The 26,220-nt window shown below is 44.2% G+C and overlaps 1 protein-coding gene across 1 annotated transcript in view; it reads left to right on the top strand.

Annotated features, from left to right (window-relative positions):
• Positions 1 to 9,204, top strand: part of SLC26A7 (solute carrier family 26 member 7) — a 196,338-nt gene extending 187,134 nt beyond the window's left edge. The window contains exon 19 of the transcript XR_008443824.1: positions 8,777 to 9,204. The gene's annotated coding sequence lies outside the window, so the exon portion shown is untranslated. The remainder of the gene's footprint in view (positions 1 to 8,776) is intronic.
• Positions 9,205 to 26,220: the final 17,016 nt, after the last annotated feature.

The raw sequence follows: 26,220 nt of genomic DNA, 5'->3' as shown, positions 1-26,220 counted from the left end.
CCAATCAGCAGTCTATAGTTAGCCGGTATGGCCATAACATGTGCTCAGCTTTGTCCAAGTTCGCTGAACTCCTTCCTCAGGAATCGCAATCAGAATTCTCCGCTCTGGTGGAGGAGGGGAAGCTGATTTCGCGTGCATCCCTCCAAGCGGCCCTGGACGCAGCGGATGCAGCCTCCCGCATGCTGGCCAGCGGACTGGTGATGCGGTGGGGTCCTGGCTTCAGGTCTCTGGCCTTCCGCATGAGGTCCGTCCAGCAGACCATACAAGACCTTCCCTTTGAAGGGCCCACACTGTTTTCTGAGAAAACGGACAAAAGGCTCAATAGCCTAAAGGATTCAAGGGCCACGTTGCACTCGCTTGGCCTGCACACTCCGGCCACCCAGCGCAGGCAATTCAGGCTGCAGCCAGCTCAGCGGCCGTACCAGCCCCAAAATCGCCCGGAGGCCCCATGCAGGCGGAGTAGAAGTAGCAGGAGGAGGCAACATCCATCCTCCAGACAGTCCTCCGGCCAACCGTGCAAGGTCACCCGGGGGGGGGGGAGGTGGGGCAATTTGCCCCAGACCCCAGACCCCACAGGGGCCCCGCAAGCCCTGGCCGAGAATCCCTGCTAGAGGCACCTTTTTAATTTTTACTTACCTGGCGATGGTCTGGTCTTCGGCGGCATTTAGGCGGCGGGGGGCCTTTCAGTCGCTCCGGGTCTTCGGTGGCATTTCGGTGGCGGGTCCTTTAGTGCTGCCGAAGATGCGGAGTGAGTGAAGGACCCGCCACTGCCGCCGACTCGGAGCACCGCCAGGTGACTATGTCTGCTCCTCCGCTTTGCCCCAGGCCCCTTGAATCCTCTGGGCGGCCCTGCAACCATGGCCTCCGTTGGGACCTAGATCCCAAATTTGATGGTGCAGTCGAGGTCAACCTACCAGTCAGGACCTTGGATCCTACCAACCTTACCTTTTTGTCCCATCTGTCCCCCTTCTACCGTGCCTGGTCCCGAATCACATCAGATAGTTGGGTGCTTCGTACGGTAGAGAGGGGATATTCTATCCAGTTTTCCTCCCTCCCACCCCACCAGCCCCCCTCCCCATCCCTCTTCAGGGACCCCTCTCACAAGCAACTTCTAATCCAGGAAGTGCAGTCCCTCCTCGCAGTAGGGGCCGTGGAGGAAGTTCCCGAGGAACTCAGTGGCAGGGGGTTCTACTCCCGGTATTTCCTAATACCGAAGGCGAAAGTGCGCCTCAGACCCATTCTAGACTTGTGGCATCTGAACAGGTTTGTGAAGAAACTCAAGTTCCGCATGTTCTCTCTGTCCTCTATCATTCCCTCCATGGATCCAGGAGACTGGTATGCCGCCCTCGACTTGAAGGACACGTATTTCCATATGGTGATAATACCTCAACACAGACGTTACCTCAGGTTCGTGGTGGGCGGCACCCATCTCCAATTCACAGTCCTGGTGTTCAGACTGTCAACGGCCCTGAGAGTTTTCACAAAGTGCATGGCGGTGGTAGCGGCTTTCCTATGCAAGCACCAAATCCAGGTGTTCCCATACCTGGACGAATGGCTCATCAAGGGCCGTTCCAAAGATCAGGTGGAGGCTCAGGTGGCCTTTACCAGACAGACCTTCCTCAAGCTCGGCCTCCTGATAAACGAGGCCACATCTACCCTGTCTCCTGTCCAGAGGATGGAGCTCATAGGGGCAGTCCTGGACTCGATGCAAGCCAGAGCGTACCTCCCAGAGTCCAGGTTTCAGTCTATGTCCAACATCATCCTTGGTTTCCGGCGCTTCCCGACCACTATGGCAAGGAATTGCCTCAAGTTACTGGGGCGTATGGCCGCATGCACCTACGTGGTGAATCACGCCAGGCTCAGGCTGCTCCCATTTCAATCCTGGCTAGCGACCATGTACCAACCAGCCAGGGATGCACTGGACTCTGTGGTGACGCTTCCCCAAGCGGTGCTGGACTCCCTCCAGTGCTGGCTCGACCCGCGACAGGTCTGTGCAGGAGTACCCTTCACCAGCCCTCAACCATCCCTATCCCTGGTAACCGATGCATTGGATCTGGGATGGGGGGCGCATCTGGGGAATCTCAGGACCCAGGACCTCTGGTCCCCGGAGGACCTCTCCTTGCACATCAACGTCTGGGAGCTACAGGCGGTGCGCCTTGCCTGCCAGACTTTCAAATGACACTTGACAAGCAGGTGTATAGTGGTCTTCATGGACAATACCTCGGCGATGTTCTAGAACAACAAACGGGGGTACACGCTCCTCTCCCCTGTGCCGGGAAGCCCTCGCATTATGGGACTTTTGCTTACAGAATTCAATCCACCTGACGGCATCCTACCTCCCGGGGGTGCAAAACAGTCTGGCGGACACCCTCAGCCGCTCGTTCAACGGTCACGAGTGGTCCCTTCGCCAGGATGTGGTATGTTCAATCTTCCATCTCTGAGGCTATCCCCAAATCGACCTGTTCGCCTTGCAGGACAACAGGAAGTGCCAACTGTTCTTCTCCCTCATGGGGCGCAGCCCAGGATTGCTCATGGATGCCTTCCTCCTCTCGTGGGAAGGGGGCCTCATCTACGCCTTCTCTCCGATTCCGATGGTCCACAGAGTACTCCTCAAGATTCGCAGAGATCGTGCTCGAGTCATACTGATAGCGCCAGCATGGCCGTGCCAGCACTGGTTCACGTCGCTACTGCAGATGTCCATACGGTGCCCTTCGTTTTGCCCCTGCTCCCAGACCTGATCACACAGGATCAAGGCCACCTCCGGCACCCAAACCTGGAGTCGCTCCACCTCACAGCCTGGCTGCTACATGGCTGAACCTGGTGGAAATGCAGTGCTCACAGTGTTCATGTCCATTCCATTACTCACCCTCCTGCCCCGCTGTCGGAGTGCCGGCAAGAAAGAACTGAGGTGGTGGAGGGTCGGCGGGCCCCTATATAAGGCACCATGGTGACGCCATTCCAGGGGGCTCCCAGGCCCACCCTACAGACGCTGCTAAGGGAAAATCTTCTGGCTGGCGTGCATGCAGTGCACACACACCTGCTTGGAATGGACATGAACAACACATCTCGAAGAACAACAGTTACGAGAAGGTGAGTAACCGTTTTTTCTATTCAAAGTGAGTCGGAACCATGCTAATGTTACAATCAAAAATAGATCTGAACCAAACTATGTTGATTAGAAGAATCCCAAACTTTGGGAAGGTGTTCAAAATCCAGACTCAGATCTGTATCGGAATATTACACTTAGCCCCATATTTAGGCCTACAGAACAAAAAGACAAATGCTCACCACCACCTAAGTATAATACAGGATCAATCTCTCCTTTGGAGAAAGATACTGTATTAAAAGAGGGAGAATGGAAAAAATAAAAAGTATATAAAATGAGAAATATTGTCAAAGCATTTGCTTTAGCTACGAGGATCTAAGTAATGTTTATATTTTGTGCTTACAAAACTATAGAGGTGTAGTGCTCACTTAAAACATATCAGCACACGAAGAGTTAATGAAGCCAAACTATAGAAAACGTGGGAAATGGGAACTTGAGGAAACATCCCAAGGCATAACATGCAAAACCAGTTTTGCTAATCAAAGAAGTATTGTGAACTTGGCTGACAGTCACTTTAATGAAAGACCTTCATTGTTGTCCAGCTCCTTAACAAAGTTCAAAAGTATATACTGTGTATATAAATTCCAAAATATCTAATATTTAATATTGAAGGCTTGGACCCCTTTTGTCACCAGAGAAACCAAAGGATTATGACCTATTGAATTCCCATGTTTTGGGCCCTGTCCAGCTGAGATAGCTAATTTCTTGTTATTTACATTCATAGAATTGTAGACCTAACTTGATTAATCAAGATGAAAAGAGAATTAATTTTGTTTTATGATGAATTAAGCAGAATAAACTTCCTTTGCACAAACCCACTGAACCAGAATAATCAAGCTAACTCTCTGTATATATTTAATTTACGACTAATTGCCTAGCATTTCCTAAATACATAGATACTCACTCCCTCCGCATTTCAGAAGAGCCTACACTTTTTGAAAGCTTTACTTAATGCCCGTTAATACTCACCTTTACTCGCCCAGGAGGAAGGCTGCCACATGTAGCCAATAGAGCTAGCTTAGTCTTTTATTTTACTTAGCAGTAACACCAGGGATCTACAGGTCTGTATCCTGTAAGACACTGGCTTAAGTAAGTTAGCATAAGTAAAGCAGGCCTGTGACTCTTAGTATAGATAAAATGGCCTGACAGTTACCCTGATTTTGGGGGACTGGGAAGGTACATAATGATACCAGTGACTTCAGGAATATTCAACTGATACTAGGGTTGGATATTTTAGGATAAAATTATTGGCAGATGTTTAACCACAAACTAGCTTTAGCAAGAGTTCATGTATATGGTAGTGAGCTAAAAAGCACTAATACGGTAGCCTATAGGATACAAGTATCCCAATATTATGAGGGTGAGGAACTTAGATATGGACATGGGAGGCTGGGCAGTTGAATGAATATTCATGATAGTGCCCAGGCCCTATAATCGGCCAAGCCACCATGTAGCTAGATGGCGAGATTTCCATCACTGACCCTTCAGCTCCTCATTGTCATAATCTACCACTGACCTTTTGGCATGGGGTCTCGATCATTGGACTCATTTGGCATACCAGAGACAGGGCTGGTTCTTTGTTTCTTACCACCAGATCCCCATGGAAGGATATGGGTATATGAGCGTGTGCAAAGAATACCAAAGATATCTCCAATACTATATTATTGCTCTTTGTTTATGTGGTTTGACGCTTTCTTGTTTTTACTGATTGTGTTAATAAAAGTGGCTAAGGCTTTGCTTTGCCCGCAGTGTGAGTGCTGTTGCCATACACCCCAGGGTTCCCTCAAGATATTGAGCTTGTTAGTTTTAATTCTGTTGTGTCTGATTCTGAGACTAGAATCCTATTTCACCCAGTTCATTAAATTAGTAGCAGTTGGCAACCAATAAAGAATCAGGCTACACACTCTATTGAGCAGACAAGGTCTCAATGATCATTTCAGGACCAGAAAAATTGGATTATATGAGGGATTATATATTGAAAATTAATCCATTGATTAACCCCCCTATCATGGCAAGTCTTTAGAAAGTTGACCCATAATTTAACCGAAAATGGAGGTTGTAAAAGATGGAAATTGGAGAAGAGCATTCATTATCTTAGCTAACAATAACTGTGGTTTTGAAGTATTTGAGTGTTTTGAAATGTCTGCATAGAGCTAAACCTGGAACTGCCACAGTGTCATGAGATGGACTATTTCCAGCCATCGCCAGGCTGGGGTTTCTTGGGAACAAATCTACTAGTAAGGGAAGAGGCCAGCATGCTGGCCTACCCCAGAATGGTTTGTCAAGAGAAAGGAGTGGGACCAACATAGGCCATCAAAAGAAGAAGTGAATTCTCCAGGTTGCGCCATGAAGAGGGAGGAGTTAGATAGAGTGCCTTTGACCTCCCCGTTCCCGGCCAAGAAGACAATGTCATAATTCTGATCTTACAGACAATGTAATAAATTAGAGTTGGTTGGAAAAAGGTAAGTATATATCATTAAAAAATTCAAAAGACATACATTTTCATAACATTTGCTTTTTGTGTGGGGGGGGTTACTTTTACAAAAAGTTTCTTCATTGGGGGAAAAACACTGTATTTTTTTCCACTTTAAAAAGGGGGTTGAAAATAAAAATGTACAAAAAAGATGTGCATTTTCCTGCACCAAAATGAAATACTTTCTGAAAATTGTCAACGTTTTTTATTTTGAAATTTTACACACACACACACATATGTAAAAAGGCAACCAAGTTAAAAAAAATGGAGAAAATTTGTATCTTGGGCAGAAAGGCATTTTCCATCAGGGAAAAAAGGTTTTGACAGAAGAATGTCAACCAAGTTTAGTATAGATGAGGATGAAATCCTCCAAATCAATGGAATTATACAGAGGTAAAATTGATATAAATGGGAGGATAAAGTGTTGTGGAAGAGTAGAGGTATTTTATAGAGAGGAAAAGTCACAGGCATTGTTGAAGGGAAGACTCTGCAAGGAACCCGTCTCAGGTTCAACTCATCTGGATAACAGCTGATTTTTTGGATGACTACAGAATTAGGACTTGAACTCAGAGCTTTTAGAGAAGTTTTGAGCACAGTTTTTATCGTGTCTGGCTAGCAGTTGATTGCATCTTCATTCCTGCTCATTTAATCATCCCAAACGACAAAGGTTAACACAGATTCTGAGGTGCTGTCACCATCCAATATAAAATGCTTGTCTCAGTTAAATAGGTGGAATCTGACTCAAATCTTGATCATCAATGATCAACAGCAAAATGTTGTCATAAAAGTTTTTATATATCTGCTTCAAGAACTTTCAGTATTCACCCACAGTTTTAAATGAGTTTCATTGTGCTTGTGCTCTTTTGTAATCACTTTCCACCAATATTTTTGTGGTTGAGTTTTGCAGACACTAGTTACTCCTGGGGGCATGCTGCAGCAAAAATATTAGAAATTCTGCACTCAATATTTTAAAATTTTGCAAAATTCTATTTGTCAAAATAACACTACATAATCACACCAGTTTCAATTATTTTGGTAATTTATTTCAAAATACCTGTCAGCAAGTATGTCTGTAACAATACAGACACATACAAAAATCCCCCCAGGAATAGAGAGTTAAAGAAACCTCTACGACAACCCAGTTCCTGTTTCTCTGCCCCCTTCCCCACCCGAGCCCAGCTGGGGGGTCACACACTCACAACCCTTCCCCCCCCCCGAGCCCACCTGTGGGGGGCTCCCCAGCCCAGCCAATATACCCGAACCCCTTCCTTCCCAAAGCCCAACCACAGGGCCCTTCCCGCCCAGATACCCACACCTCCTTCTCTCTTCCAGAGCATAGTGGCCTTCCCCAGCCCAGACACCTGTCCCCTTTCCCTGCAGAGGGATCCAGAGGGAGAAACGGCCTGATGTTTGGTCCCAGATTTTCAGTTTCCTGCACGCCGCCCTCTCCTTCCCTCAGGGCATGCTGGGAATTGCAGCTGCCAGGAACCCTCTAGCTCCCTCTCCCTCCCCCAGCAGTGTCTTCTATGTGCAAACTGGGCTCTGCCCAGTCCAGTGGCGCCTAGTGGCAGATAGCAGCATTGCAGCCCATTTCTGTGGGGGAAAGGAAATTCTACATGCACAATGTTAATTTCTGCAAAATTTTGCATTATGCAGTGGGGCAGAAATCCCCTAGGAGTAAGTAGTGTATGTGGACAATGGGTTTCAAAATTGCATGCACAAGCGTTCTTGGAATCTGAATTTTAAATTTACATAGATGAATATTCATGTGCACTAAGCCAATGTAGGAACAGGAACGATGCCATTTGATGTCTCTGACCAATCACACTAACCAATCAGTTTCAATAGCAAATAATGAAAACACCAAACACTTGCTGAGAACTGTTTGCAATTAATCTATAATTTAAAAAATGCACAGGAAATTGGAATATTCTTTATCATAAATTGAGAAAGCTGTGATCTGCTCACAGATATTTGATGAGCAGAAAGAGATTACATTAACTGGATTCATTATTAATTGTGAATTATTAACTCATCTCTATCTATATCCAAAATTGTAGAGCTGGCTGAAAATTTTTCAACAGAATACTTGTTTGTTGAAAAATGTGGTTTCACCAAAATTGAAGTGTTTTGCAGGAACATGTTGATTTCAACAAAATTTTTGATGGGAAAAAGTCAGAGTTAATTGGTTTGATCTTCTTGTTCTGATAATGTTGAAATATTCCATTTTGATAAGCTATAATATTGATTTGACTATTATTTTGACTCATCTTGTTTACACTTTATTATATTAACATACTAGCTTTACTGTTATATTTATACATTATAATTTAATATACAACATGTCTTAATACTCTATACAGACTTACTCTGTGGTAGAGTATCTCCTTATCAGTTAGTGTGTATTTACCCTCTTTATGAGGACATATGAATTATGCCCTCTCTTTACATGGCCAAACTCACTGAAGCAAAGATCCCACCATCAGTTTCAAACAGTTTATGCAAAGTATCTTTCCCTGACAATATCTTACTGAAAAATAAAACATGCCAGCAGAATAACCTAACAGATCCCATATAAAAAGTCTATTGTGTATTTTTAGTGTACGTTGTATAATTTTTGTCTATTTTCAGTGTACTTCATGTACTTTATGTGTGATAACATTATTTCAATTTTAAGTATAATGGACTCTGTATAAAACTATGGGGAAACCAAAAGAGGGAAAAAAATCAATTCATCCCCTATTTTCAATTGTGCTCCACCACCACTATACTCCCTCCAGTTTCTTCTGAGGTTTTAGCCAAGAGCTGATCCATGACCATCTGTTTTTAATCTGTTACTCATGATGATAGTCTGTGGATCAATGAACTCTGGCCATATTCTATAGAGAAACTGCAAAAAAAATGTGGAGAATTTCCAACAAATAATGCTCACCAGAGACTTCTTTTTTCCCTTCCTTATCTCAAACTCCAGTTTTTCATAAAGGAATGGTGTCTGAGCTGACTCTTCCAACAGCTGGTCCTGACATGATGCATTAGTGCCATCTAGCTAAACAAGTGTAGTCATAAATCTTTGAATTCTTAATTATGCTACCACTGCCCAAAGGAGTTTTGTGAGTTAATGACAGTCAAGTGAGTGAGAGCACGACGACACTGACAACATTTCATTCTCAAAGAGATAATTTTTGTACTTTCTGCAGGAAGAACCTATCAGATATAAAAATTCCTTGAGACAAGTTTTGAGAAGAAACAGAGATGGAGTCCTTTGCTTCAGTTAATGCACAACGGATGTAAAACATATGGAAACACAAAAGAGAAGTAATAAGCAGTTGCTCTGTTTGGGCCAAACATATTGCTGACATAAAGTGAGTGCTGCTCCACTGAATACAGGTTATCCTGAAAAGAAGGTGTAAACAGGAAATAAATACTACCACTTGCTGCTTTTGTTACCCATTGAGTTGGCATCTGTTAACAATCAAATAAAACACACACACACACACATACACACACACACACATATATATATATTAATGTTACTCGCCATAGGTAACAAAACAATTCCCACCATTAGCAATCCACACCCACTGACAAGCACATCCCCCAGAGCTGCCTTGCTAACAGTAAAGGAAATACCTGGTTGAATAAATATGTCCCATACACTATGAAGGCTGCCAAAGCAGGGCTCTCATGGACTATAAGAGGAAGTGAATTCCAGAGCCAGTCGACTTTCCACAGAGAACATCTGGCCACCAGCTCCACAATTTCAACCAAAATGGTTTTTAAGTGAAATTCACTTATATGCAGGCCAGAACAAGAAAGTCTACTATACTGTTCTAGCCAGTGATAGTATTTGTATGGTCACCCTTAAGCACTTACTCTCCCAGTATTATGTATAGAATCTTCTGTGAGGTTAGCTACTGTGAACCACAATTATCTCTAATGGGGCATTCTTATGTGAAATTAACAACGGTCTCCTGAAATGAACCATCTACAAAATATAAAATTTCCCAATTTATTCAAATACTTTGCAAACTTATAAAGAACCCCAATTATTTAAATACTTTACTATTATCCATTCAAAATGAATAATCAATCTGTAGCATCTCCTGACAAAAGCACCATATAATTGACTATTCTTTTCACCAGTGTTTTAAAATATGTAGGCATGTTAAGATGCTGCATTTTAAAGCTGTAAAGCTAAATTCTTCCCTCAGATACATGAATGCAATTCCCACTGAAATCAATTAAAGTTGTTTTGAAATCATTTGGAACTCCATGAACTTGTTTCTCTACTCAGCGATACCAGCTTAACATCACTGAAAGCAATGGAGATAAGCACTGTGTAAAACTGGTGTAGTGGAGGGAAGAATCACATGACTATCTGAGAGCAGATTTTGGATTCTTGATTCAAAGCTTCTCAGTTACTGTAAACTCCCAAGGATACAACATTTCATCACATCCCTGTTAACTTAGGCTATTTACATTTCATGATGCTTCTTGCCGGCTTTCCTGCCATGGAAAAAAGAATTGTGGGAGAATATTTTCTTTTGTAAAATTTTATCCAGCATCTCTATCTAATCTATCTCATCTATCTATCCAGCATAATTCTATTAATTCTAAATAATTCAGGATATTTCAAATATTATTTAAATGAAAGATGTTGATTTTTTTTTGCTTTGAAAGAAGTTTTTATTGAGAAATTTATTTTATATGAATTTTTATATAAATTTTTAAAAAGGATCTGAGTTGAAATGAAAAGTTTCAGATTTATTTAAATGAAACATTTCAACTGATCTGAAACAATTTAAAAATCCATTTAATGGAACATTTAAAAGTTTTGGCTTTTTGTCCCAATTTGGGATGAAAAAAAACATCAAAATCTTGATGGGATGGCAAATCTATTTCCTGGACAGCTCTAGTGGAAAGACTTATCTAAAAGTTCAGGAAGTGCTTTTAGATAGTGTGATATTTAAGTATAAAGAATTATTATTCGAAATGGAAGTTTGCTGAAACTCAGAGATTCTGTTGGCTCTGAAACTAGCCTTTCCACCATCCACAGGAACCAGAGAAAAGAAGCTAAATTTTCCATAGTCCTCCAATTCCAACCATAAGGCTAGTTAGCTGTAGCTTTTTGGAAGAGATTATTGTCCTGACTGTTCTCTTAATAGAATACCCATAAACTTTAATGAAGAGAGAATAGGACTGGAATAGAACATTTTCAGAGGGCAATAGTCTCCTGTTTTCTTATAGGCAATGCATTTATTGAAATGAGATTTATTTTCAAAGCAGGAGATATTGACCTTGAGCTATTACAATAACACTATTTTTCTTTTACCAGATGACTGATGGCAATGTAGTCATTTTGTCTGATGGATTTCAATACACAAGAGATACATTGCTTCACATGCTGTTATTGAAGAGCAGTATTCTGAATGGTTGAGGTCAGACTAGATAATCATAATGGTCCATTCTGGCATTAACATCTATGAATTTATGAACAGTTTAGAAAATATTGTATGCTTCATTCAGAGAACAGTTTACCCCTCAGAAATACAGTAGGATCAGGATACTTTTTGAATCAAGTTCATGTTGTGACAGAGAGGGTAATTTCCTACAATATCTTTGGGAGATCTTGCTGTATTATATTTATGTGTGATTGTGGGCCAGGGACTCTATGTAATACCATGGGGGAGAGTGACCACACTCCTCTAGGAACTAAGAACAGTGGGGAGTGATTAGGAAAATTCACTCATTGTGTGACATCTCCAGAGAGGTATCATCATCTGGAGAGGCTCACAAATACAGGTTCAAACCGGATTCTCAGAGACCAACATAGCAGGGACTTTTGGATCAATAGCCCGTTTGGCTCAGTAGACTCACTGAGGATCAGGGCCTTCTTTCTGATCCAGGACCTTCTGTCCAAGGGGGACCCCATTGAGATGAAAGGACTTTGGCCTAGTAAAGCCCCATAGTGCTAACAGGTAAGCTTTTAGCATGTGTATAGCTATTCATAGCCTTTGAAGAGAAATCAAAGTGCAGACTCTGGCCTGTTCAGGCAGTCTGGTTTGCTGGCAATAGCACAATGTAGGAAGGGAACTATGCAGCCTGGAAAACTCCTGGTCTGGAGAGAGAGACATGCAGGTCTCCACCCAAGACAGGTGATGACTGGGAGCTGGAAGCCTAAAGGTGGGTGCCATTGTTGGACCACATTGGGGAAATACAGGTGCAGTTGTTCAGAACTGTGACACAAGTCCCTGCTCCAATCAATCTTTAATGATTTATATAGAGTGGGACAGCTTCGATAGGGGAGAGTGAAAGAGTCATGCCTCAGAAATATGTCTGTGTCTGGGGCACTTTCCTGCAATATAGAAGACACAAGTTCAAATCCCTACTCCCCATCAGGCAGATGGAGGTATTAAAGTTGAGTCTCTCACATCACAGGTGAGTGCCTTAACACCTTGGGCTAAAGGTTATAAGGAGGATGCTCTCTCTTATAAGGAAAGTATCTTCTCTGGCTGTTTTGAGAATCTAGACCTTTAAAATGCATGAAACATAATATTTCAAGTCAAACATGTTTCATTCAACCCAAAATGGATTTTTTGATTCCTCGACATTTTTTGCAATTTTTGGATTCTGTTCAACATGAACCAAATTTTTTTGCAATTTTTTGGAACTGTCAGCAAACTGAAAAATTAGCTCTAATAGAATCCTCCTAATGCTAAAGGAAAACAAATGGGTTTAACTATTCTAAACATATAAGGGTCCAGTTTTGAAAGGATGTCTTCCACTCAGATACCCTCAGACACCTCAACTCAGAAAGGAGGCAAACCAAACCCTTCCCTATTTCTGTGATCACTACACACACACACAGCCCAAAATTTCAATGTCAGATCATCTTTTCCCAGCATGCTTTTCTGGTAGCTGTCTTTTTAAATGTGGGAGATAAAAGCAGCAGCAGGCCTGAAGTGGCCATTTTGATCTGAAAGCTGTAGGCTGTGTCTCCTTTCCTTCTAGCTGGTAAGTACTGTTAGCTCCTGTTACGTTCTCACCTGATTTTCCTTTTCTGTTCCTAAGGAGATGGCACATACTCACAAAATCTTTGGCGGACCTGCCCCAGATTTCTGGTTTTGTAACAAAAGTTTCAGAGTTCTGACCTTTCTGAACTGAACAATATAATAGGGGAGTTTGGAGTAAGGTAATTTAAATCACTTTATCATTATCTACATTTTGCTAATATATTTGTTGCTGGTTTTATCAATGTTGGAAGAATGTTTGTTTCCTGCAGTCCTTTAGATTATTATGGTGTGTATGAAGCCAGTGGTTGTCCAGGTGCCTTATGGACAGGATGAGAATACGTTGCCCCCAAGAGTTCACAGCATTTTACCTGGTTGTTTCTAAATCTTCCACATTCCAAGCCAAGGTGCAATATAGTTATGTGATCTTTCTCATTAAGGCTGGGCTTTGGGATATCAAAACCTGAGGCACAGGGAATGCACAGGGTGCATAGATGAATATTTGTCTCCATTTGCTTTTTAGAGGCAACCAAGGGTAGGGGAAGGGACTCATGAAAATTCTAATTCATCAAGGGTACTGTTAGACCAAAGTGGACAGCTGATTTTTGGATAACAGTGTTCTAGCTCTCCTCATGTCTAATCTGCACCATGGCATGTAGCCCACGGCCATGCCATTTTAGATTCCTGGAGCTGGTTCTTTGCACACTTCTTGATCTCCATATCTATCTGACCCTACTGTGTTAGTGATCAGTGTGCTCAGTGTCATGGTTACATGATTACAGGTATGCTGGAGGAGGGTGTGTGTGTGTAATGGGAAGTGGAGGAATAATGCTGGGATGAGTGCAGAAGTCATGTTTTTAGCTACATTCATTTCTCTTATGTAAGTGAATATGGACTTGACAGCTCCAAATATAAGGGAACTGTGTATTGAGGTATTCCCTTTGCCCATCTCATAAGCACTGCTTCTCTTTCTGCTTTAGTAAGTATATTATTGACCTAGGTTGTGTATTTGGCCAGTGGCATGGCCCCAAAATCAAATGCAGCCACCATGGCTGCATGCAGCCACAAGGGTTTTTTTCTGCAGCGCCCCCTCCTTGCAGCGCCCAGGGGTTTTGGGGGTGGGCTTCAGCCCTCTCTATCTGACTTCAGCCGGGGGACTCCAGGAGTGGGCTTCAGAGCCCACCTCCTCCACTTCAGCTGGAGGCTCCGGCGGTGGGGCTCTGGGCTTCAGGCCCCACTCCCAGCTTCAGCTGTGGGCTCCAGGCTCTGGGTTTTAGTCCCCCACCCCAGAACCAGCCATGGGGCTCCGGCTCTGGGCTTCATTCCAGGGGGACGACCTTACCAGGCACCTTGGTCAAGAGACAAGGAGCAGGATGAACCTGGGGTGTGAGGCCACAGAAGGGAGCTTGAGGCAATGCAGGGACAAAACAGCGGGGGAGATGGGGAGCCCGGTAGAGGCAGCAGGGGCCAGAGGCAAAGGGTGGGGGGTCAGGGGAGGCAGCAGGGGCCAAGGGTATCAAAATACATCTGTATATTATTTTTATTATTGTCTGAAAAAAACCCTACATAAATAAATTACAATGATTTGGACATGTATATTTGCATATTTAGTTGTTTTCCCTAAAATAATTAAGTATTTTAGGAAAATTTGTCAGAACAGCCACGGGCATGAGTTGGTGGCCGCACTCTGAGGCCACCAAAAATTTTATTGTGAGAAGCCCTGACTAGTGCCAGTTCCCTTTTCCCCCCGGGGAAAAGGCAAACCCCTCCCCAGGAGACCTCAGGCAGCTCTCCCCCTCCTCTTCAGTTAGGGTCCTTCATTGCTCCCAACTGCTTCCTGCTCTGCTGGGAGATAGTCAGCTTCTCCTGGAGGTTCTCGCCTGGCAGCTATGACACGCTGTGGGGTAGGGCCTGTTCCAGTCCCTCATTCCACAGCACTGGAGCGGTGCTGCCAGGTCCGAGGGAGTGGGGCTGGGGGGCACACACACTGGCACAAAGCTGTAGGATTTGGATCTGTTTCCACAAACATTCTGCAGTGTCTTGTCATTCCCATCTTGATTCTTGTTCCCGCTCTGGATGCTGCCATCTATTCCTCCAAACCTCTCAGCAAATGCCCAGCAGGTGCAGCTTGTTCTTCATGTGAATAAAACAGTCATCAAAGGCATACAGCTGAGTCAGCTATTAAACCACTCAGTTCTAATCTGTACCCTGGCTGAGTTAGAAAGGACAATTAAAAAGCCAGAGAATAGTCTCCTTTTTTCTAATGTCAACTTCATCGGTTCAAAATATCAGTTGTTAATGGTCTTGCAGTCTCTCTGCCAAAAGGCTCCAGGCAAAAATTGAATGACTGTTTTACAGGTGTGATCTTTCCCGCTGAAATTTCAGAAAACCCTGCTTGGGCATAAACAGCCTTTTTGGGAGGGGCTACAGATTTAGGGTTAGATTGTGAGTGGCCCTACCCCAGCCACATGGGAGTAAAGGAGAATAAGGCATTAAGGCTCTTTGTATCAAGGTTGTGGGTGGAAGGGGAGAAGCATGCTCTGTGGCGATACTAACCCACCATCCTGTGATCAGAGTGGGTGAGGAGAAGGTCAAGAGGGGTGAGGCATTAGAGCTTTTATACCCGCCCCTCCACGAGCAGAGCTGAGCTAACACATGGGGAGAAGTAAAAAGGTGAGATGCACTCTACCGGGGGCCCCAGTAAATTACTTCTCCCTAGGGACAGGGAATCTACATCTACACTAGCGACTGTACATCCCTATGTAACCCACACACCTCCTGGGTATGATGTTCTGTCCTATCTAGTGGTACCGAGACCACCGAGTGAGAGAGAGAACAATTAATAAGTCTGCTCTACAGCCTTAGCTAACAGCCAGTTGGCTTTTAGCTCATGCAATAGAGGTTCATGCCCTAAGCTCCAGAGAGGTCCCTGGTTCTATCCCACCCCTGACGACTGGGGGCTGTTAGCGTTACACCTACATGGGTGTTGTTGTGCCGTAACCCCCCTATATCCACATCTGAACCCCCGAAGCATGAGTCTGAAGGACAGTGCCCAGCGAGGATCTGGGAGGGACCCACGCACATGCCTGTGCCATGATGAGCTGGCCCAATTTTCCCACACCTGTTCACCCCTCGTCAGGGGGAGGAGGAGAGCAAGGGCAAGGAGATGGGTTCACAGACAATAACATGTATGTTGCTCAAGAAGTCTGACCTGCTGTGTTTTTCTATTCCATGTATCACTCTCAAAGACACTAGTGTTCAATTTTCTTGTGTGTAGACCCTCCTTCCTGACTATGATGAATGGGATGGGTTTTTTTCAGGTTTGGGATAGATCCCCAAGAGTCACAGCATATGAATTTTATTTCTGCAACTCTGTGGTGCCATAATGCTGCAAATACTTCTCTGACTCTCCCATACCCGTTTCCACCCCTATGCCACCAGGCCCAAAATATCCTAATGTCAAAGAAAGCAGCAGAGGGGTACGGACCGTGAGTGGTGCTCAGAACTAACTGCTCCTCTCACCAGCAGCAGAATGAAAACCACAAGAGAAGTTTTGATAAACGTCTTTATGGCTTTGGTAATCTATTAACTGAATGTACAGCGTAAGGACACACAACTAAATGTATAGTGAAGACATCAAACAATGAACAGTGTTTAAATGGCCCCTCCTCCTCCACCCAGACCCACTGACAGCAATTCCAGGCCCCAGGGCAGAACTGTCAGTGGGCCCCCACGCACACACAAGCCGCGCCCGTGCAGACACAGTCCACCTGACATTTGGGCGGTGCTGCACCTGCGCTGCTGGTGCCCAGTGAGCTGCTGGCTGCACTGCTGGGCGCGCTCTTCCCGCATGACCAGGGCTTGCACATGTCCGCCCGGTAGGGTTGCCAACTGTCTAATCGAGCAAACCCAAAGACCCTTTCCCTGCCCTGCCCTTTCCCTGAGACCACACCCCTGTGCCACCCCTTCTCTGAGGCCCCGCCCCATGCTCACGCCATCCCCCCTCCCTAGGTCGGTCGCTCTCCCCCACCGTCACTCACTTTCACCAGGCTGAGGCAGGGGTTGGGGGTTCGAGGTGCAGGTTCTGGGAGGGAGTTTGGATGAAGAAGAGGGTGCGGGGTGTAGGCTTTGAGAGGGGGTTTGGGCACAGGAGGGGGTGCGGGGTGCAGACTCTGGGAGGGAGTTTGGGTGCAGGCTCTAGGCTGGGGCAGGGGGTTAGGGTGCAGGAGGGGGTCAGGGAGTCAGTGCTTACCTCGGGCTACTCCTGAAAGTGATCAGCACATCCCTCTGGCAGTGGCTCTTGGGCAGAGGTTCCAGGTGGTTTCTGTGCATCGCTGCCTGCAGGCACCGTCCCTGCAGCTCCCATTGGCCACAGTTCCAGGCTAATGGGAGCTGTGGAGTTGGCACTTGGGGCGGGGGCAGCGCGCAGAGATGCCCTCCCCAGGGGCCGCAGGGACGTGCCGGCTGCTTCCAGGAGTGGCAAGGGCGGGCAGGAAGCCTGCCTTAGCCCCACTGCACTGACAGCGGCTGGGGGCCCCCGGGCCCTTTTAAATCACCTGAGCCTCTGGGCAATTGCCCCTTTGCTCCCTGTCAGAGGGCCTGCCTCCACCACCAGCAAACCCTGATCACTGTGAACCTTGCGTGTAGTCATGCTAAATAGCTGATCAATGCTATAGTCACAGCTGTCAGAGAACAGTATAAAGACAGCAGGTTCTGAAACCCCTTCCAATCCCAATGTCACTCTTTACCACAGGTATTACTATAAAACAAAAATGTTGCACTATGATGGCAACTGAGCTGCCTCAAAACCTTCCATAGAACAAACCCACCATCAAAGGTGTTAACCTTGAGGAGGTGCCCTCAGACTATTGTCTGTGGTCCATAGGTGTAGACATCGGTTGCAGGGGATCAAAACCCAGAGGTAAGGGCATGCAACTTAGGCCTGGTCTACACTAGGAAATTAAGTCGGTATAACTACGTCACTCAGGGGTGTTAAAAATGTACACCCCTGAGCAATGCGGTTAAACTGGCCTAACCCCAGGTGTAGACAGTGCTAGTTTGATGGAAGAATTCTCCTGTGGACCTAGATACCTGATCTTGGAGAGGTAGAGTACCTGTGCTGAAGGGAGAAGCACTCCCATTGGTGTAGGGAGCAACTTCACTGAAATGCTACAGTGATGCAGCTGCGCCACTGCATCATTTTAAGTGTTGACAAGCCTTAAGTGCCAATGTTGGCCAGTGCTTTTCCCACAGCAGCCTGGAGTGACTGTTCATCAGCACAGTCACAGAAGTTACCCTCTGGCTTCTGGCTGTTCCAGGATGTGTGAGCATTGTGCATCCTAGATTTCCCTTGACTGCCAGGAACAGTGTGCATGTGGCTGGGATCTGTCTACCTGTACAACCTTTGCAAGCCCGTTCTGTCCTGTGCCCACGCCATATGGAAGTATTCCCCCTTTCCTTCACATACGTTATGACGGGCACAGCATGCCACTATAATGTGAACTGTTGGCCACACTGGAATCTAGATGGCTATGCAGCCATCACCAATGAGCTTTCAGCTGCTCAAAGGTGCACTCAACAACCAGTTTATAGCTACCCAGTCTGTAGATGAATTCTCTTTTGGCTGGGTCAGCAATACTGGGTGGACGGTTTCACGAGTCAAGTTAGCAGCAGGTATGCGGGGTCCCTCAAAATAACTGCTGGCACTGACACACCCGGCAGGGTCACATTGTTTCTGGGGAATAAAAGCCTTTCTTCCCCTCTAAAGTACAATCCCAATCTCCTGAGCACTCTGGCATCAGGAACTTTACCTTTGTGTCCATCATCCATGTTCATGAATCAACCCCTGTGGTCCACTGATCTGTGGAGAATGAGTGAATAGTAACCTTTTTGGTTCACATATTCACGCACAGCTTTAGGTATACAAAGTTTGGGGACATGGGTGTCATTGATGGCCTCTGCACTTTTCGGAAACTCCATTTACTGAAATCCAGCTGTAATTTCTGGTACTTGAGTTATGGCAACCACCCGGGGGTAGATGGCAGTATTGATATCCTGGCAAACCTATGCAACCACCATCCTGACAGTGGACTTCCCACCTCACCCTCCCACCCAACCAGTTGGTTTGCAGCTGACTGGTAGCTGTCAGGTGCTGCCAGTCTCCAAAGGGGATTAGACACTCGCTTCCACAGCAATCTGGGTCTCTGAGAACAAGTGATCTAGCACTGAAGGGTTGTTGCAGACTTCTCTCCAAGCTCCCCAAAGGTCTGCTTCCTCATTCAGAAGTTCTGAACCCTGGTTGTCATCGCAGGTTTCCAGAATGATGTGATCCTACCACACTGTGCTGGTTTTCCTGGACCAAATGTGGCGGTCCACCCAGCGGCGTACTGTGGTGATACCGGCAGTGATAACATCTGTTCCATGGGATCACTGTGGACAGTCACTCACCCTCTCGGTCTGCCAACTTTGGCTTGTAAAAAAGTTTGACCTAATTCCTTCACGTATCTAGCAGGTTGTTTACCTCATGGGCATTTTTCTTGTGACAAGTAGCAGGAACAGAACCACATCATCCAGGATTTGATCCATGTCTTCTGGCAGAAGAGTGAGGTTAGCGGGAGCTGCCATCACCAAATGTGTTCCAGCAACATGCAGGAAGTTGGTTCCTAGAGTGTCTCCTATGACACACAGAACTCTGGGATACCACTCCATAAATGGTAGCACTAACATTGCGTACCAACAAGGGGCAGCATGAACGCATATACGCAGCGTATCACTAGGCCCAGTGCAGCATATGTGGACACTCAGTACAAGTATGGGGTACACTTGCTAACCATATACTGATAAAGCATCAAAGAGTCCTGTGGCACCTTATAGCCTAACAGACGTATTGGAGCATGAGCTTTCGTGTGTGAATACCCACTTTGTCGGATGCATCTATAGTCTATAAGGTGCCACAGGACTCTTTGCTGCTTTTACAGATCCAGACTAACATGGCTACCCCTCTGATACTTGACATATACTGACAACTACCCATGGATGCTTGCAAGTGCATTCATAGCCTATACTTGAATCACAATTTCTTCTTGGGTCTACTCCTGGGACAGTGAAACTACATACCATGCCTTTCTCAGGGCTAGGACAAAGGTTTGATCCTTAAAGCTTGTATTTTGAAGTAATTTCTTGGAACCAGTAATATCTAAAACGAATCAATGAAAATTTGGCAGCACAGAACAGCGAAATTTGGCTCAAATCTGTTTCAATCATTTTGTTGTACCATTCTCCTTGAAACTAAAAAAGAAAGTGAGGGGTGTTTTTTTTTTTTTTTTTTTTAGAAAAAGGAATCATGATACCATTCTCCCTTTACATATACTGACAAAATCAAAATTGTTCCTGTTGCCTTTGTATACCTAGGCAATGAACTGTTCTCAGCATTGTGGTATCTGAATAAGCACTTAATCACGTGTTTCACTCCATGGTTTATTGTACACGGGGGTCAAAACCTCTATAAAAATATGCAAAGCTCCTGCCTCTGGGTCTTTGTATCTGAGTTAAATGGCTGAGAACCTGATGTTGGCACCAGGTGATGAATCTGTGTACTGGGATTTCAAGCGCTAGCACCATATACATTAGCCAGCCTTCTCAAGCACACACACTCTCAGCAGGATTTGTCAACATGCTTCCCAGCACTCCATGCTCAACATGTGGTGCAGTGTGTAGGGGTCCAAGTCACTGCAGTGTACGTGAGGAATATTTCTGAACTGCATTAACATTACTGCTGATGAGTTCTGTGAGAGCCTGAGATGCAGCACTGCAATGTGTTTTCTTTCAGCCTTCCCTTTATGGTCCTTTATTTAGCTTCCCGTCTTCATAAGAAAGCTGTGGTGAGAAATTGTTTGAGTTTTTTTGAGACTATTGCAGGAGCAGGGGCTCTCCATTCCCAGCAAACACAGTTGAAATCACCCATGCTCTCGTTTGTCTAGGCTCTCATTACTTCCAGGACTGACTATTTTAATTTGCTCCTGGTGGCGTTCCAGATTGTTTGCTAAACTGGCTGCAGATGGTTTTGAATGGTGCTGCTGCCAGAACTGTTACTAGGACTTGATCTGCAGATCATATTTCTGCCGTTTCGTGTTCCCTCTACCCCGGTTGCCTGTTAAACAGCATATGGCTTTAAAATCCTCTTACTGACCTATAAAGCTCATGACGGTTCTGATTCTGTTTACCTTTCTGACCTTTTCGCTTTTTTACACCCCGTCTAAGGCTCTTTATTCACCTACTACAATGTCTGTTGATAGGGCACAGCCAGGAGAGCTCGTGCTGAGTGTGTTCCAGGGCTATGCCATTAGGGCCTGCTGTAGCCCCACTGAAGTCAGAGACATGGATTTGCCTCCTGTTGCCTATTGTGCAGCATGGCTCTCCTCATCTCAAGGATATTTAGGGCATCACAATTAGCTTGTTTGTGCATCAAGGTAAAATCGAAAATGTTATTTGTACAGGCTCTTTGTTGAGCTTAAGAAAACACAAATGTGATGGGTCATATCCTTACCTGGTGGAAATGGCAGCAGCTTTATTGAATTCAGTGGAGCTGCTCCCATTTACACCAACGGAGTGTCTGGCTCATTATATTTGCATTGCATTGTGTGATGCATGACCTAAAATCACACAGAACTTGCTCATCTCTCCTATGAATCACCTGAGTATCCAGAGCTCAATAACTCTCCTCCTACCTATCTTGACCCGGTACATTTCTCTGGTTCATTTTTAAAATCTGTTTTCATTCTGAAATGTAACTGTGACAGAGATGGCAACTTCATGCAGTATCCTTGGGGAAAAAAACATATTGAATAAAGTTGAAGTATCTTGGGAGTCCATTGTATGAAATGCAAAGTTATGTATTATCGAGGGTCCAGATTGTATGTAACCTCTCTGAGGGGAGATGTGATGCCTGGGAGTTCAAAGGACTATATTGAAAATGTGTCAGACAAGAATAGGCTTTTGGGACAATAAGTGTGAAGTGAATTTCCTGGGGAATACCTAGGAATGCAAATTCCCCACCTCTCGTTATGCAAAAACCCAGCCTTCTGAAGCGAAGATCTGAGGAGAGGGTCATTGTCTGCTGACCCCAGAGACTAGAGATCAAAGGCCTGAGCTATAATAAGAAATGGCTGACCTGCCCAAGCTGGTTTCTGGTTCTGAATCTGAGACAGTTTTGAACATGAAAACATGGGGAAAACCCAGTTGTAGGTTTTGGAGGACTGACATCTACCAGAGCCTGAGGTGGGACTTGGGGATGACCTCCAGTAAGCTTTTTAGTATGTGTGTAGGTTCTTCTATTGTTTTTAATATGTTTTCTTTGTAATACTCGCACCTTAAGAATAAATGTGCTTGCTTAGAAAGAGCTGTGTGGGAACTTGTAACTGCTTAGTTACACTGTTCATAGCCTTTAGAGAAAAAGTAGAGTGCAGACACTGGTTTGCTGGGAATATCACAGTGTAGACAGGGAACTGTGCAGACTAAAAACACCCTGGTCAGGTGGAGCAAGAGAGATACATGTCTCCACTCAAGAGAGGTGATGGCTGGGAGCCCAGAGTGGGTGCGCTTGGTGGACTGTGGAGGTGGAATAGAGGTGCAGTTGCTCTGAAAGTGTAAAAATTTCACCATCCCTGTGTGTATTGAATCATATTTGCTTTCTTTCCCACTAGTCAGAAGCTTCTGCTGATTTTTATTCCTGTAAGCACTGCAGGACCAGCAGACCTATGGGAGTGAGCTGAATTCTGTTTGTGTGCATGCATCATCGGTAGAACTGTTAATTCAGTTCCGCTCACAGGGCCAAATTCCACCCTCATTTGTACCTTCACATTCCTAGGGAAGATGCAGAACTGTTGAGGTTACCCAGAGGAGAGCTACGGAGGGTCTTTATTGCTGGTGATGCTGCATGGGCCAGAAAAACACACAATGAGTGAAGTATTGGTCCATTGAAGTGAATGGGAATTTTGCCATTGTATACAGTAGGGCTGTGTTCATAGCATTGGTGGAGGGGTAGAGGCAGGAAAGATTGATTTTTTTTTTTTTTTTTTTTTTTGCTTTTTAACTGAGCCTATTTACTCTTTAAGGCATTGAGACACAAACATGGAATCCCACAATTTCCCTTTACGCTCCATTTTCAGAGCAGAACCACACTTTCTGCTTATCTGTTTGCTTTTACTTTTGAGCATTTGATGTAGAGTTGATTCACATAATCTTGCTAGCCTCGGACACCTTAGAAATACCAAGATGTTTGTCTCCTTTTAGGAGGAATTTCAAAGTGCCTGTTCTGTACCCACCGCAGCCCTTGAAATCATCACAAGAGATCAAATGTGTTCCACTGTTTTGTTTTACATTTGCCTGGAACATTAGTAATAAGCATGTTGTTGGGAGGATGTATCAAATCAGTTTCAGTCCAGAATTCTAGGGTCTGATTATACTCCCTTTAGAAATATCTTTGCCCTATTTCCTTGTAGTCCTGCTGCCTGTGATTCTCCCACTTCTTCTTATTTTGTACTGTATTACCACCGTCATCTTTTCACCTTCTTGTATTCTGTCACCTCTGTTTGGCAATCTCTCCCTGCTTTTATGTGCAAAACCCTCACCCTTTTAAAATTCAGATCCCTCCTTAAAACATACTTTTCCCATAGCTGATCATCTGGCTAAGCCACCTTAGTTTGTAGTGTTGGGGTGGAAGATATTTTATATATAACATCTGACATTAAAGTGTGTCATGTGTTTGTACTGTACTGCCAAAATAAGAGCTACAATGTGGCTGGCAGCAGTACCAGTGGGGGTAGGCACAAAAAATTCTCACGCTAATGATTCTTCATGGAAATCCTGCTATGGAAAGAATTATGTATGGTACAGGAAAACATGTCTGAATTCAGAATCCCCTTAGAACATTCTCTACATTAGGGTTATTGCTGGAGAGTAAAGTACACTTATTTGAGGGGAAATTGTAGTACATGATGAGAGTTCAACTAGCCACGGAAAGAATCAGAGGGGTAGCCGTGTTAGTCTGGATCTGTAAAAAGCAACAGAGAGTCCTGCGGCACCTTTAAGACTAACAGATGTATTGGAGCATAAGTTTTCACCCACGAAAGCTTATGCTCCAAGGTGCCACAGGACTCCCTGTTGCTTTTAGCCAAGGAAAGTTTCCAAAGTGTAAAGAAGGCAAATATAATGAGAGTGGCCGTTAAGGAAGGTGGGAAGACTACATGTGAGCTTTCATGAACATTAATGAGTTCTCATCGTTAGAACTTTACAGCAATGTGGTAGATTTATAATCTTGGAATGCTGGGGAAATTCCAGAAGACTGGAAGAGTGCTAGTGTTGTGCCAATATGCAAAAAAACCCAAGTGGGATTGCTTGGGTAACTACAGGCCAGTTAGCCAGACATAAATCCCTAGTCAAATAATGGAAAAGATGATACTGGATAAAATTAATAAAGAATTATAAGACAGGAGCATAATTAATGCTAGCCAACATGGTTTCATGGAGAATAGGTCCTGTCAAACATACCTGATTTCATTCTCTGGGGAGATTACGTGCTTGGTCAGTAAAGATAACTGTCTACATGTAATATACTTTGACTTTTGTAAGGCATCTGATTTAGAACAGCATGATATTCTGATTAAAAAATTAGCACTATGCAATATCAATCAAGCACATGTTAAATGGATTAAGGATTGACTAACAGATAGAGCTCAAAAAGTAGTCATCAGTGGGGAATTATCATCAAATGGGGCTGTTTCTAGTGAGTTTCCAAAGGGATTGCTACTAGGCCAGTTGCTATTCAATGTTTTCATCAATGATCTGGAAGTAAATATAAAATCACTGCTGGTAAAATCTGAAATAGCCCGAAGATTGGCACAGTGGTAATTAATGATGAAGACATGGCAGTCAAGCAAAGTGATCTGGGTTGCTCGTAAGATTGGCCCATTCAAACAAAATGTGTTTTAACACATCCAAATGCAAAATTTCATACATCTAGGAACAAGGAATGCAGGCCACATTTACAGAATGGGGGACTGTATCCTGGAAAGCAGTTATTCTGGAAAGGACTTGGGGGTAATAGTGGACGTGTAACTCAACATGAGCTCATGGTGTGATGCCCTGGCAAAAAGGGCTAATGCAATATTTGAATGTATGAACAGTGGGCTACTGAGCAGGAATAATGGGGTGATTTAACTTCTGTATATGGTATTGGTGAGTTCAATACTAGAATACTGTGTACAGTTCTGGTGTCCAAGTTTTAAAAAGAATGTTAAAAAATCAGAGATGGTGCAGAAAAGAGCCACAAAAATGATTTGAGGGCTGCAGACAATGCCTTGCAGTGAGATTTAAAGAGCTCCATCTGTCTAGCTTATTAAAAATAAAACTGAGAGGTGGCTTGATTAGTGTCTAGATACTTTCCTGGAGAGAAAATACTGGATACTAAAGGGTCTTTAATCTAGCAGAGGAAGGCATAACAAGAACCAATGGCTGGAAGCTGAAGTCAGACAAATCCAAATGAAATAAGGCACAATTTTGTAATAGTGAGAGTGATTAACTATTGAACAAACTACCAAGGGAAGTAGCGGCTTCTCCATCTCTTCAGATCCAGACTGGATGCCTTTCTTGAAGATACGATTTAGCTGAATGCAAGTTGTTGATATAAATGCAGGGGTAACTGGGTGAAATTTAATGGCCTATGATAGAGGAGGTCAGACTAGATGATCCAAATACCCTTTGGGCCTCAAATGCTATGACTCTGTGTAAAGACTGACCATTTTTATGGCTAAAGTCCTGCTTTTGATGTACTGTATGACACCAGGCACCACCTGTTTTAAGTAAAAAATTGAATTGTCTATTCTGCAGAAATTCTGGTGTTTCAAAATTTGTCTTCATCCTGAATTGGGATGAAAAGAAGAGAGCTTTTTTTTAATGGAATGAAAATTTCCAAAAATCTGGATAAGTTGAAACATTCCCTTCTTATATTTCTGATTGAAATGAAATATTTTGACATTCCCAAATCAAAATATTTCCTTTTAATTTGTTGAACTGAATCTAAACATATTGTTTCACATCAGTTTGATATTATTTTGGGTCCTGCTTAGCTGCTGTGGTGCTGTTGTAATAATTGGGCCTACACATTTACCCTAATTTTGCCAGCTCAACTGTAAAAAGTGAGTGAAAGTTTATAAAATGTCAGTCACCTATAATAACAAATGTTGATGGGAAAAGATACAAAAGGGGAGACAGTCTGAAACAGTCCAAACAAGAAGGACTACTGATATAAATCTAGGATAGTGTTAAGATCATTCCTGGTAGATAAGACAATGTGAGACTGAAAATCAATGAACCAAAATTGATGTATCAGAAACTAGATGGACAAAATATTCTACTCATCACTCCCTTCTGTGGTCCTTAAAGAAAGAGACTTTGGGGGGAAAATTGCTATGGGAATGAACTTCAGCATCATAGCTTCTACCCTCACTGTCTTCTGGTTACCTGACCCTTTGTCATCCTGAGAGATGAGCTGCCCAGACCGGCCCAGAGAGAGGGACCCAGCTGACACTGCTCCCTCTACCTAGCTCTGGCTGTATCCCAAACAGCACCTGGGA

The sequence above is a fragment of the Malaclemys terrapin genome, chromosome 2 (assembly GCF_027887155.1).
Source record: "Malaclemys terrapin pileata isolate rMalTer1 chromosome 2, rMalTer1.hap1, whole genome shotgun sequence".
NCBI classification, from domain to species: Eukaryota; Metazoa; Chordata; order Testudines; family Emydidae; genus Malaclemys; species Malaclemys terrapin.
Note: the sequence above shows the minus strand (reverse complement) of the source record. Positions and strands in the feature narration are given on the sequence as shown.